This window comes from Rhagoletis pomonella, unplaced genomic scaffold, assembly GCF_013731165.1.
Source record: "Rhagoletis pomonella isolate Grant_MI unplaced genomic scaffold, Rhpom_1.0 Rhpom_scaffold_00006, whole genome shotgun sequence".
Lineage (NCBI taxonomy): Eukaryota > Metazoa > Arthropoda > Insecta > Diptera > Tephritidae > Rhagoletis > Rhagoletis pomonella.
In genome coordinates, this window is record NW_023458560.1 from 36,338,503 (window position 1) to 36,351,725 (window position 13,223).

Consider the following 13,223-nt stretch of genomic DNA (forward strand, 5'->3'; position numbering starts at 1 on the left):
ATATGTATTACAATATAGGTGTCAGAGGAAAGTCGTTTAAAAGATTTTAGTTTGAAAATATTTTGAAGAGTTTTGCCCACTGTTCGAATTTAAATTAATTATGCACAAGTTATGTGGATTATTAAAATATGGGTGTCACGCGAAAGAGTGGTAAACAATTTTTATTTTGAACATTTAAAATACTTTTAAGGTATAAGAATAGGGTTGTCACCGGTTTAAAATGTTAAATTAAATTTTTTCAAAAAGTTAAATGAATTATTAAAAGATGGGTATAAGTCGAAATGGGTTTTAAAGGACTACTTCTGTACTATAGGTAAAAGGGTTGCCACTTATCACGACACAAATTATTTGAAGTATTAAAATATAAGTGTTAGCTGAAAGCCTTTTATGAAAGGTAGTGGTTTGAAAATATATTTGATTGAGAATGCCAACTATTCGAAGTCATTTCTATCCAGCTATTCACATATGTATAAGTTATCAGATCTACACCCTTATTTCGAATTTATAAATTAAGCAGCTTGGTCGGCAGACGATCAATAACGTTTTATTTTTTTAAGCTAAAACTTTTTTAGCAGCACGGGGAGATTTTAAAATTGAAAACCCAAGGCCATGCCAGGACCTCTGTGTACTCAGAAGCGGCTGCACGGATAGTTTACAACTCTGAATAACATTTGGAATATTTTTTTCAGGTTTTGGAGAGCGTGTCCACCCACTTAAAAAGTTAAATTAAATTTTGACTTATGTTTTGATATCGTTATTTTTAGTGATCAATATATTCACCGATATCTTTATAAATAGATGTTTGTACACTTAAAATATCATTATCACTTTGATTATCGATATCGATATTACAATATATTGTGACGAATGAGAGGTCAAAACAAAACAACGATGGTAAAACAGAAGTTTCGATGTTGAAAAGGTTCGGCAGAATGTAGGAATGTTCACTAAGGCACAAGACGACACAGTTAAGTAGAACTGTAAGTTTATAGAGTTTGTAGCCTTTGCCAAAAGCAACGACTTTTGAAATCAATTCGATTAAGTATTGTTCGATTTTTTAGCAACCACCAAAAATCAAGAGAATCATCCGATAGTATCAAAATAAAATTAAAGTTTACATGCTTACCTCCTTCTTCCTTGGCTTTGACATCGTTCCATTTAGACAACTGAAATAAAAGAAACAAGTAGGTCAATGTATCATTTATTATTTGGCAGAAAATTGGGCGTTTATTGTTATTTTTTTTAATGAAAATATAGCTGATTACTTAACAAACACCATATCAATCCAAATTTCAGACTTTGTGCAAACACATTTTTTTCCATACAAGGTACTATGGTCTGGCAGCAGCTATTTGCTGGCCAAACGCAATATTTTAAAGCAGCCGTGCCCAGCGCCGGACATCTGCTTATGGAGTTCGGCCGGCGTTGGGCATGCCTGTTTTAAAGTATCGTCATCTTAGAAAACTTCTACGTGTATTTTGCCGTGCTCTTCCATATTTGAAAAGAAGCAGAAGAAGATTTTCCGAAAATCGAGTTAATTTCATTATTATAACGCTTTTATCAACTTACAATGTTGTATGTCCAGACACCATTTATAGCAAAGGTATTATGGCAAATTCCTATACAACCTAGTCTAGATATCAACCTCGTCGGTAGGTATTATATCAAAGACTCTAGAGGTAGATGTCACCTCGCCGAAAGCAGTTAAATATTGCGCCTAAAAATATGCACTACATACGCTACAGCGGAAATAGACGACAAGCCCTTTCTTTAAATGAAATTATTGTACATACATATATGCATGTGTGTGCACCATTCTATTAATACTCTGCAGAAAAAAGTTACCAATTGATAAAAAATAACCCACTTGTAGTTAGCTTTTTTGCGGGATTTCTATAAAATATATAACTTGTAGTTAGCTACAAAAACCTAACTTGAATCTAGTTGACAAGCAATGCAGGCGATTGTTTTCTTTAAACGCGTTTCTATTTAAATACCCTGCACTTCGCAAATACTTTTTCGAATTGAGCACAAATAAAAGGAAGATCGAAATTTCATATTATCATTTTGAAGTTATGTTTGACGGAGTTCGAATATGGGACCACCTACAGCCGAATATGTAAACAAATATGAAATGCAATAAAATAAAGTAAAAATAAAAAAAAATAAAAAAATATTTTGCTTTTCCTATTGATATTTTAGGTTCAAAAGTAGTTAGTTAGTTTTTTTATTTTATTTATTTTATTCTAGGGATTAGTTTTGAGATATTTTCAATTTACCGTTATTCAGCTTAAAACAAAAAGTGGACCGCTTTTCACGTATATGTAACGAACCAATTTAACAATCTTAACGCGAAGTACGGCAAATAAAAGCTAACAAAATTCTCCATAAATACATTGATTTCCGATAGGACTGATATTTTCTGAGAAATTAACTCCAGTTTTTTTTTCTTAGGAAAAAATTAAAAAAAATCAAACTCCAACAGGAGAAAAATTTAAAAAATTACAAATTCTGTGTAAATTTTAAACATTGGAGTAGTCCACTTGCAAACAGCGTTATGTGATTTTATGATAGTAAGCCATAAATTAAAAATAAAACGACTACGACAACAAGTAACATCTAAATTGAATCCTTTTTTTATTACCTGAAAATGTGGATAAGTAAGAGCCGAATAACATTATAACATAACATAAGATAACATGAGATAACATTAATAGTCTATACGACCTAAAGCAGCTTTCCATCTGAAGATGGAGACTTCTGAAACTGTATAAATAGGTGTGATAGCGAGTTTTGCAAGAGAAGTTAACATTTGATGCTATTTTTATCAGAATATAGAAATATTTTGCACTGGGTTGTTAGTGGACATGGAACTACTTTAAATACTGGTACGCTACCCATCAAAAACTAAAAATCGAAAAAATGTTACACAGCGCACTTTGCAAGTGGACTACTCATTTGTGTTAAAGACTGGATAAATAAAGAAGTAATGAGCGGTCAAATGAAAATGGGCAAAGATATTTTTTATGAAAAAATGAGCAGAAAAACCTGAGTAATACGCTTTCTGCTCATATTTCATACAGCAAATCTTTGCGCATTTTCATTTTAACACTCATTATTTATTTATTTATCCATCGATTTTCTTCATTAGTAACTTGATTTTTTTTTGTAATAGAACAGGCTTTAACACAAATGCAAAAAATTTACACAGAATCTGTTATTTTAAAAATTTTCTCCTGTTAAAGTTTGATTATTTTTCCTTTTTTCAAAAAAAAAAAAAAACAAAAAATCTGGAATGATTAATTAATTTATAAGGTTTATGGAGAATTTTGTTAGCTCTCATTTGTGGCATTTCATATTAAGATTAATTAAATTGGTTCGTAAGATATACGCGGTTAAGTGGAACCAACATTTTTTAATTTTTATTTGAAGCTCCTATGATAAGAAAACAAGTAAGAGCAGCGCTGTCTTCGGCTATGCCGAAGGCTTCATACCTTTCATGAACATCTGCAAATTTTAGTTTGACAGATTACTGATTTTGAATACATCTGCATACATCGATAGAGGAGTTATATACTTATATAAAAAATCGTCTCTAAACAATCAGAGGTATGGAGGATATACTTTATATGGCACCAATCTAAGGGATTTTCACTGCAATGTGATCGGTATGTAAATCGGTAACACAATTTATTGGGTTTAGTTTCCTACATAAAGGAGATATATCGCAAAAACTGGTATCTGAACAATCAGTGCCATAGGAGATAAAGCTTATACAGCATAGATTTTGACAATTTTCTCAGTAGACTTTGTATTATTATTTATAAAATATCTTACGAAATTTATCGGTTTTAGCTGTTCAAATAAAACAGTTTTACAGTTAAATCCCATATCTGAACAATCAGATGTATGGAAGATATATGTTGTAGTCACCCGATCCTTGTTATTTTCACTGTAAGTATTCTGTTAATAATGAGTGAAAATGGTGCGAAATTTCATGTTCCTAGCTGCATAAATGGAGGAGATACGATAAAAGACCTCATATCTGAACAATCAGTTGTATGGGAGCTGCAGGTTATAGTGACCCGATCTTCGTTATTTTCACCGTAAGTCTTCTGCTGATAATGAGTGAAAGCAGCGCGAAATTTCATGGTCCTGGCTACATAAATGGATGAATTATAACGAAAAATCTCATATCTGAACAATCAGTTGTATGGGAGCTATAGGTTATAGTTATCCGATCTTTTTAATTTTCACTGTAAGTTTTCTGTTGATAATTATTGAAAATAGTGCGGAATTTCCTGTTCCCAGCTATATAAATGGAGGAGTTATAACGAAAAATTTTATATCTGAACAATCAGTTGTATGGGAGCTATATGTTTTAGTGAACCGATCTTTGTAATTTTCACTGTAAGTATTCTGTTGATAATGAGTGCAAGTGCTGCAAAATTTCATGTTCGTAGCTGCATAAATGGAGAAGTTATAACGAAAAATCTCATATCTGAACAATCAGTTGTATGGGAGCTATATGTTATAGTGGTCCGATTCTTCCGGTTCCGACAAATGATTAATACATTATAAAAATACACCCACCTACCAAATTTGATCCGGATATCTCGAAAACTGAGAGACTAGATTGCATACAAACAGACAGACAGACGGACAGACGGACAGACGGACATGGATAAATCAACTCAGCTCGACGTTCTGATCATATAAGTATACATTTTAATGGGTCTATCTCTTTTTGTTCTGGTACTTACAAACATCGGACCAAAGTTATAATACCATTTCATGCTCATGAAAGGTATAAATATATACATAAGTATGTATATAGCCAAAATGTGGTCTGCTATATTAAACTTAAATTTGTTTGCTGTTAACCCTTTAACCGTATATCGGATCCTTATTTCCAATTTCGAAATTCTGACATCAGATTTGAAATCAGCGACCTCGAAAACCTGCCATTTATATGAGTTTGTGATGAAAAGGGAAAAATTATAAAATTTGGTGTCCATATTGGACTTGCCATTTTAAATTCCATAAATCTGACATCGGATTTGAAGCCAGCAACCTTGAAAACCTCCGCGTTATATATATAAGATTTTGGTGAAAAGTAAAAAATTATAAAATTGGGTCGCCATATACATATATACGTAAATACATACTTATGTTGAACATTTTTTTATATGGAGAAAATTAGGAACAACTTCAATAAAAAAAATTTACCTAAAATCCACGGTTAGTCCAGGCTACCACAAACTTTCACTTTATTATGCTTAAATTCAATGCGTTATGAAATAGCATACTCAAGACGTTTCTAGCAAATCAAACTAATAAGCTCAAAATTTCGATGAAATAAGGGATTATGTATACTTTTATAAAAATTGAATAAAACATTACAAAAGAAAAAAGAAAAATATTTAGGCAAAACTTCCTAAAATGCCGCGTATCTTTTTATATTTTCGCCAGTGTACTTATGCTACTACATTATTTACTCTCCATCAAAAATTAAGCTGAACGATTTTTTCACTACATATTTCATTTTATTAAAACGTGAGAGAATTCATTAAAATGTTGAAGGTTAATTATCGATGGATGATTATATCGAAAGCTGGGATTTGTCATTAAAAGCCGACGATAATCGCATTTGCTGCCTAAATGACCTTTTAAACAAGCTGTTGTTTTACTTCCACTTCATCTGTGCTAAATAACAAGTCCTTCAATGAAAATGTGTATTTACATACATATGTACATATGTCTATGTACCTGCGGTGTGTAATTAAATTTGGCTGATGCACACCCCCGCATCGAAGCTCATCGCCTCAGCAGCTGCGCATAGAATTTATGTATGTATGTATATATTTACCACTGCATGCGAGTAAATGGTTCATGGATAAGAAAAAGTAGGCCAACCATTGACTCAGCTACAGGTGCCACAGCATGCACTCTATGGCAGCGGTGCTGACACTCGATTAAAGCACCTTGGTGAAAGGTCAACAACAGCTACATAGCAGGAGGCAACAGCCCCAGCATCCGCTTACATCCGCTGCAATCAGCTGACGATTACTCATTTTACGAGTTGCGGGGGGTTGTGTGTGTGTTGTTGTTAACTAAAGTCGCGGTGAAATATAAGTTTGTGTCAACCGGAAAAGCAATTTTAAAATGTTTTTTTTTTTTGTTTTGTTTACTCTGTGGTTTATCGCAATATGCTTCATACACAAGCCGTCCTTGGAGGCCATGAATACAACCCACCCTATGCATTTATGCTACATACATATTTATACTCTGTGTGAGCGCGTCGAGATGTGTCAACTGCAGACAAGCACCGAAAAACAACCTCAGGCAGCTCCGCCAGTACTGACCAAGTCTCACTGAATTGTAACACTACTAACTAAGTATGTAGCTTGTTTGTTTGACTACATACTTGACTAACTAACTGACTGGCGGCTGGTTGACTGAATGTGGCTTGGAGACCCCAACTACCTTGGCCTATGCTGACAAATACCATACATACATATGTATGTAAGTTTGAAAATGTCAGCATGTATCGTCCTTAATTGTCCTTGGTGTGCACTTGCAATTCGCAGCAGAAAACACATTTACTCACTACAAATAGAACAGTGCAAAATGTGATGCTTTCTCTCTGTCAATGCAAAGGATGCGCTCATACATACAGTCATGCAAACAGGCAGACAGACACACCCTTGCCTATAATGTAATACTTAAAGTGCAGCGCTTCAGCGCTGATACAGTGTGCAGTTCAAAGTTGGTCAAAGGCTCCAAGGATAGACGCGAAAGTGTCAGCGAGGGTCACCGTAAGTTGAACTGAGTTGAGGATGCACTAAACAAAGGAAGCTGCAAGGACAGTGTGAAAGGTAAAAAAAAAAAATGCGCGCAGCGAGATGCTAAAGTGTTGCAATGAAAGTTGCGAGGTGAATGAGCTGATTGCTCTTCTTCGTGGTACTGTCAGACTTGATTGTTGCCATCATAGGCGAGAGTCATAGAGCTTAAGTGCTTTCAGTCTGTGATTAGATTAATGTTCAGGATGTAGAAAGGGTGAATATGTATAACTTGATCAGAGAAGGCTGTGAGTGAATCTATCTATTTACATACATATATATATATAATACGCGACGGGGCTTTTTGTCCAAGTCATCATATGTGCACAGTTCGTTAGATTTGCAAAAGTGAGATGTCAAATTAAAGGGCTTGGTCTGTATATGTGCAGCAAGGTCTCAGTTTTTCGTAAAGAGTTGCCACTTCTTAAAAAAGCTTAATTTGTTTAGAAAGTTCAATCAATTATTACAATCTGGGTATCAATCGAGGAGGATGGTTCCGTGCTCAAAAGTCCACGTAAGTGGGCAAAGCTTTCGACGGCCATTCACTTGCGAGTGTCCAGAGGTAATTTTTTCAGTGAGCTTAAGTGAGAAGCCGTAACACCTCGCGTGCGCTAGGTTTGGGTGCCGCCACGTTAAAACCCCTCACAATTGAAAAGAAAAACATGCCATGGATGAGACCCCTTCTTGTCATGACGACTACGGCAAACGTATTAAGGATTATGATTTGGGGGCATACACCTGAAATATCTGGACTCTTAAAGGGGAAGGTGCCTCTGTCCGGCTGGTTGATGTTCTCAGGAAGACAAAGGCTGCCATCACCGCCATCCAAGAAATGCAATGGACGGGGCAAGGCAATGTAAACGTGGAGCCTTGCGACGTCTACTACAATTGCCACGTAAAGGATCGCCCATTCGGTGTTGGATTTGTGGTGAGAAAGAGACTCCGTCGCCAAGTACTGTCGTTCACCCCGGCGGACGAGCGTTTAGCCCCTATATGCAAAAAAGGCAGATTCTACAATATATCGTATATGCGCACATGCCCAACGGAAGAGAAGGACGAGGCGTCCAAGGACGAAACGTCCGATAACGGACTGAGGCTGATCGCCTTCGCCGGGGCCCGAAACATAGTAGCATGTGGTACTAGGTTTCAGCATAAAAAGATCCATCAGGCTGCATCGAAAAACAGAAAACAAAATCGGTCATATTGTGATAGACGGAAGGCACGGTTCCAGTGTTTTAGACGTAAATACGTACACTCCAAGAGCCAAACAGCCACTCGGACCACTATCTTGTTGCAGCAAAGATACGCATTCGTCTCTGTGCAGCAAAAAATGCACGCCCAACAAAATGCAAGGAAAGACGGCCGAACACAACAGACGGCCGAAATATTCTCGAAAATCTCTAAATAGTCCCGAGAATCCCGAAATAGTCTTGAAAATCCCGATTTAGTCCCGAGAATCTCGAAATAGTTTTGAAAATCTTGATTTAGTCCCGAAAATGTCTACAATCCTGAAATAGTTCCCAAATTGAGTTTCTGTGTCTCTATCTATATACTTTTCTTTATAATTACTTTTAATTTAATCTTTCTTCCTCTCTCTTCATCTTTACTTTTATCGGATCCTCATCCTCATCTTTTTCTTAATATTTATCTTTGTTTTTACTTTTATGTTTATTATTTTCTTCATCTACATATTCCCCTTCCCCTTTTGCCATTATATAAGTAAAGTGTTTAAATTTATCATGACCTTAATTTTTGCTTTTATTTTTTTCGCATCTTTGTTTTAGTTTTTATTTTCACCTTTGCCTTTATCCTTTTCTTCATCTACAATGTACGTAGTAACCTTTAGTTTCATTCTTGTATTGTATTGGGCTTAATCTAAATCTAATTCTTGAGCCGCATTTGTTTCCGTTACACCATTTCCGTGTGCAATTTCCGTTGAATTTGTCAGTTTACTCCAGAGGTGGGCAGCTTCGACAGAGAATTTTTATAGTGTGCGAGAAATTGATGTCACTGTGTCTGTGCGAACAAGTCGTGCGGTTGAATGAAGCTTTCGCTGCCTTCTAAAGCAGAGCGTGTATGTATACGCGAATATGCCCGCCGGGCAGGCGCCGCCCAGGTCTGGTTTACTCCCAACCAACCAACCGGCGCTAAAATAGTTTCACTTCAAAAACAAGGGCTACGTCTGTTCTAACTTCTAGAAGCAAAGGTGAACGAGGGCAAAACGAAGTATCTCCATCTAATAACATTAGTGAGGTAGATGGTCTAGAGATCTACATATGTACATATGTATGTATATCTTTTCGTATGCTGATGGACTTTAAAATTATCATCCGCATAATGGAGTCAATTTTGGTGCAAAGCAAAATTAAGAATTGTATGAAAAAAAGATGTTGAATTTCGGGAACTGGGCGATACTAATCCTCTGAAATATGCCCTCAGCTACGGTCTATAACCTTACAATTCTAGTAAAGGGAAGCCCAAATCCACAACTACTGTTCACATATTTATACGTGAAAAATACAGCCTTTTTTTGTAGTCTCTGTTAGCTGTGCTTAATGTGATTAACGCGCCCAACTCTGCCCTCATTGCAAGGCAATTCAAAAGTTATTCTCAATGTTCCCGGATTTTAGATTTGTCTTCTTAATATTTACTTATCAATTTTTTGACTATGTAATAAAAATACAGTTTCGAATTTGATATCCATGATGCCGCATCTTCAAACCAGCCAGAAGCCAATCTCACTATAAAGTCCAATTTCAAAAGCCAAGAAAAGTACTTAATTAACATTAATTGTCGCCATAGAACCTAGAAAAAGGACTATAGCAAAATTTTAATTTTCTGACCTATCCGTGTGTGATGTAAAAACTTAATTAAGAGCACACGTAAACAATTTAGCTGCAACATGCAGACGAGCATTTAGGCAAACACGCAAGCAAACGCGGGCTTCCTCCCATTTAGCGCAGCACAAAATCAAATAACCAAACAAACCCCATTGTTACAATAAAAGGCAAAAAATGCAAAGGCAAAAGCAAATGCAAATGCAGCAAATAGTAAAAAGCTGCCAGGCTAAGTGTGATTGAGCTAAGCTGTGAGTGGGCGCGTAAAGGTGACGACGCGAAGTGCTACAGCTGATGATGGCTGGCAGCCGACTATGACAGTGGCAGGACACCGTACACGAGTGTCTGTGTGTGTGTGTGTGTGTGTTTGAATGCATATGTGCTCGACACAAATGCACTTTGGCAGTCGATGTCCTTGCGATTGCGCTGAGGGCAGTGCACTCGCATTCAATGCAATTTACATATTTATGTATATTTATGTGCATAAATACTCGTTTATATGGGACTGTGTATGTTCATATGGAAGTATGGATATGTGGAAGAGTTAGTGGGTGAGCGATGGCGCGGAATGTATGTATGTATGTATGTGGATGCAAGTATGTACATACATACATACATAATTATATAGTACACATTTTTATGTGTCTAACAAATCAAAGAAAAACTTCTATACATATTTACGTACGTAGAAAGCACATAATGTTTCTTGCAGAAAACGTTTCGCCTTCAACCGCAGACAAAAATAAATATGTATGTATGTATGTATGTGCCTATGCATATGAATAGGAATGAATATATTTATGAGAAAAAATTCACATATACAATCGCATACAAGATGCATGCATGTTTTTACCACTGTAAAGCCAAAGCAGGCATAAAAACACTTCCAAAACTAGGTTAACATTTCACGGTTTTGTTGGTAATAAAAGAAAAGAGCTGAGCCAAAGAAAATGGTAAAAAAAAAAAAATTAATTTAGGATTACTTTCGCAACCGTTTTCCATTTACCAGACTTGAACGAAGAACTGGGACAACTTGGATCGACGGCACGGAAGTTCTTCAACAAGGCCAAACGTAGCCGACGTGAGGAAAACTAGAACAAATGGAATTAGGGCTGCAAGGAAAGAGTCCTGGCAAAAGCTCTGCGGAACGCTAGAGACGACAAATGAGGCGTCGAGGCTCCGCAAGGTATTGACCAGGTTGGATGTGACTCTGGGCAGCGTCTTGAGGCCAGATGGCTCTTGGTAGGTCTCTAGCGAGAAACTCTTCAGTGTTTAATAGACACCCACTTTCCAGATAGCACGGACGAAATTATCAGTAGTCAAGTGTCAAAACGGCCTCGTGTTCCAATAGTAGAGGTTTTAGATATTATGGACAAGTAGAAACTTTGGTTATTTGTTACCAAAAATGGTACCTTTTTTTCTGTTTGGTAACTTACTAACTTTTTATTTCATTTGGTAACTTTCCGCTCGTAGTGGAGTATCATTTAATACTTGCGGTATAGTAACATACTCGTGAGCACATAGATAATTTCTTCGGTGAAAAGTTTGTTTTTGATCGTAGGTTTATACATAGATATGTACATGCAAGCGGCCGCTGTGGTGTAGTGGTTAGGAAGGCGCACTGCCTTTCCGCCTGGTCGCCGGCCTGGAATCGAGCCCAGGATCCGACTAACATTAAACACAAAAGAAAATAAAAAGCTTTTTTCCGAGTGTATACTGCCTTGAAAAACAGCTTCTCATAAAAATACTAGCGCCGTTCGTTAATATATATTTAGCTCAATTCTGTGGCTGCTACAGATCGGCCTAACTAAGTCGTATGACTGAGCGATTATATATAGATACTAAAGACCTGAACTACAAAACATAGCGACATGTAACACATCATGCCAGTGCCAGTTTATATCATGTCGCTTATACATCTTTGAAAGTGATATATGAAGACATTGCCAAATAAATTCAAATCAAATCATGCATCAAATTTATGCATGTCAACAAAAGGAACACATGCAACATATTCAGCATTATTATTTACACTGTATATACGGTAGGAGATTTTCCGAATTTTGCAAGCTCCTACAATAGTAAAATTTATTAAACAATTATCTAATTAAAAATCTATATACCAACTGTGGGCAAACGTGGCTCTTTGAGCCAAATGCGGCTCTTTGCTTAGCAAAGTGCGGCTCTTTTTACTTTCTCTTTGCTTAGAACATTTTTGATCTTTTTACTTTTTAAAATACATATTTCATACAAATTACATATATACATACATATTATACATATAAATACATATTTTAGCCCACAGCAATTTGCCAACAAGAAAACAGCTGATCAAGAAGAGCTGGTTGGAATTTACGCAAATCCCTAAATTTAATTTGATGGTTCGGAAGTTGAAATAGTAAATTGCGACTAATTAAATTTGTAAGAAATAAGTAATTATTCGTTTAGTCAGTGAATTGTGTCAGGATAAGAATTCAAGATTTGTTTTCTTACGTTTTCAATTTTATACTTTTTACAGGTTTATTCTGCGCTGGTGACATAAATTCTATAACCGGGAATAAAGTGTAAAGTGTAAATTTTTAAACCTTTTTCGCATTCTGTGCTCTCTTGTAACCGGTAAATATTGTTACCATCTCATAAGCTGGTAACAAAATATTGCCCCGTGAAATATGCAATAAAGGAATTTCCACAAATCTTCATAGCTGAGTTGCTGAATATTTTCACTGCATTACCAACGTACCTAGGATCGCGGTGACAAGAAGTGGTAACATTTTTTGGTGCCTACGCTCTGGCTGAGTCAGTGGGATCGTGGGCTCTGAAAGGAGTCTGATGAGGAAAGGTGGTGATTTCCGAAATAGCTATCACTTCTACCATTTTTTCAAATTATTGTTGCTTTTCCACAATAAATTTTCATTAAAAAACGGCCTCGAGCTCAATAAAAATTGTTGAATATAATTGTTATAAGGCCATAAAACAACAAAAACAAATTTTTTGGTAATAAAATTTTCCGGTCACAAAATCTTCGGTAACGTGCAGAATAGACCTGTTAATGTAAACAAAATTTCTATCAGCTGTTCGTCTAACTTGCAAGTTTCTGCAAGTTTTCTGTTCGCGTACTATTTTCGATATTTTTCTCTTGTGAGAGAACAGATGATATTTCGCCGGAATTTCGCTGTTGGACATTTTTTACTGTAGATTTTAAACGAACGTACCTATTGGCTATCCAACATTTAACAGAATTGTTACGAACGGCTTTAACTGACCTAAAACCAGATTTTGAAAATCTCGCCAAACGGATCTCTTGAATTTTCTTTTATATATATCTTACGTACAATAGAATAATAATAAAATTAATTTTTTTTCGAGCCCCCTGGCCCTACGTATTGACGCCCATGCGACGAGGAGAAGCTTAATATATTATTTTATTCGCTCAAAATGAATTAACCGACATGCCGTGAAAAATCAAAATGGGGTATGATTACATTATTCATGTCTCAAAAGAGATTCCAATTTAATTTTTCTGTTTCGAATAAGTAAAAAATAT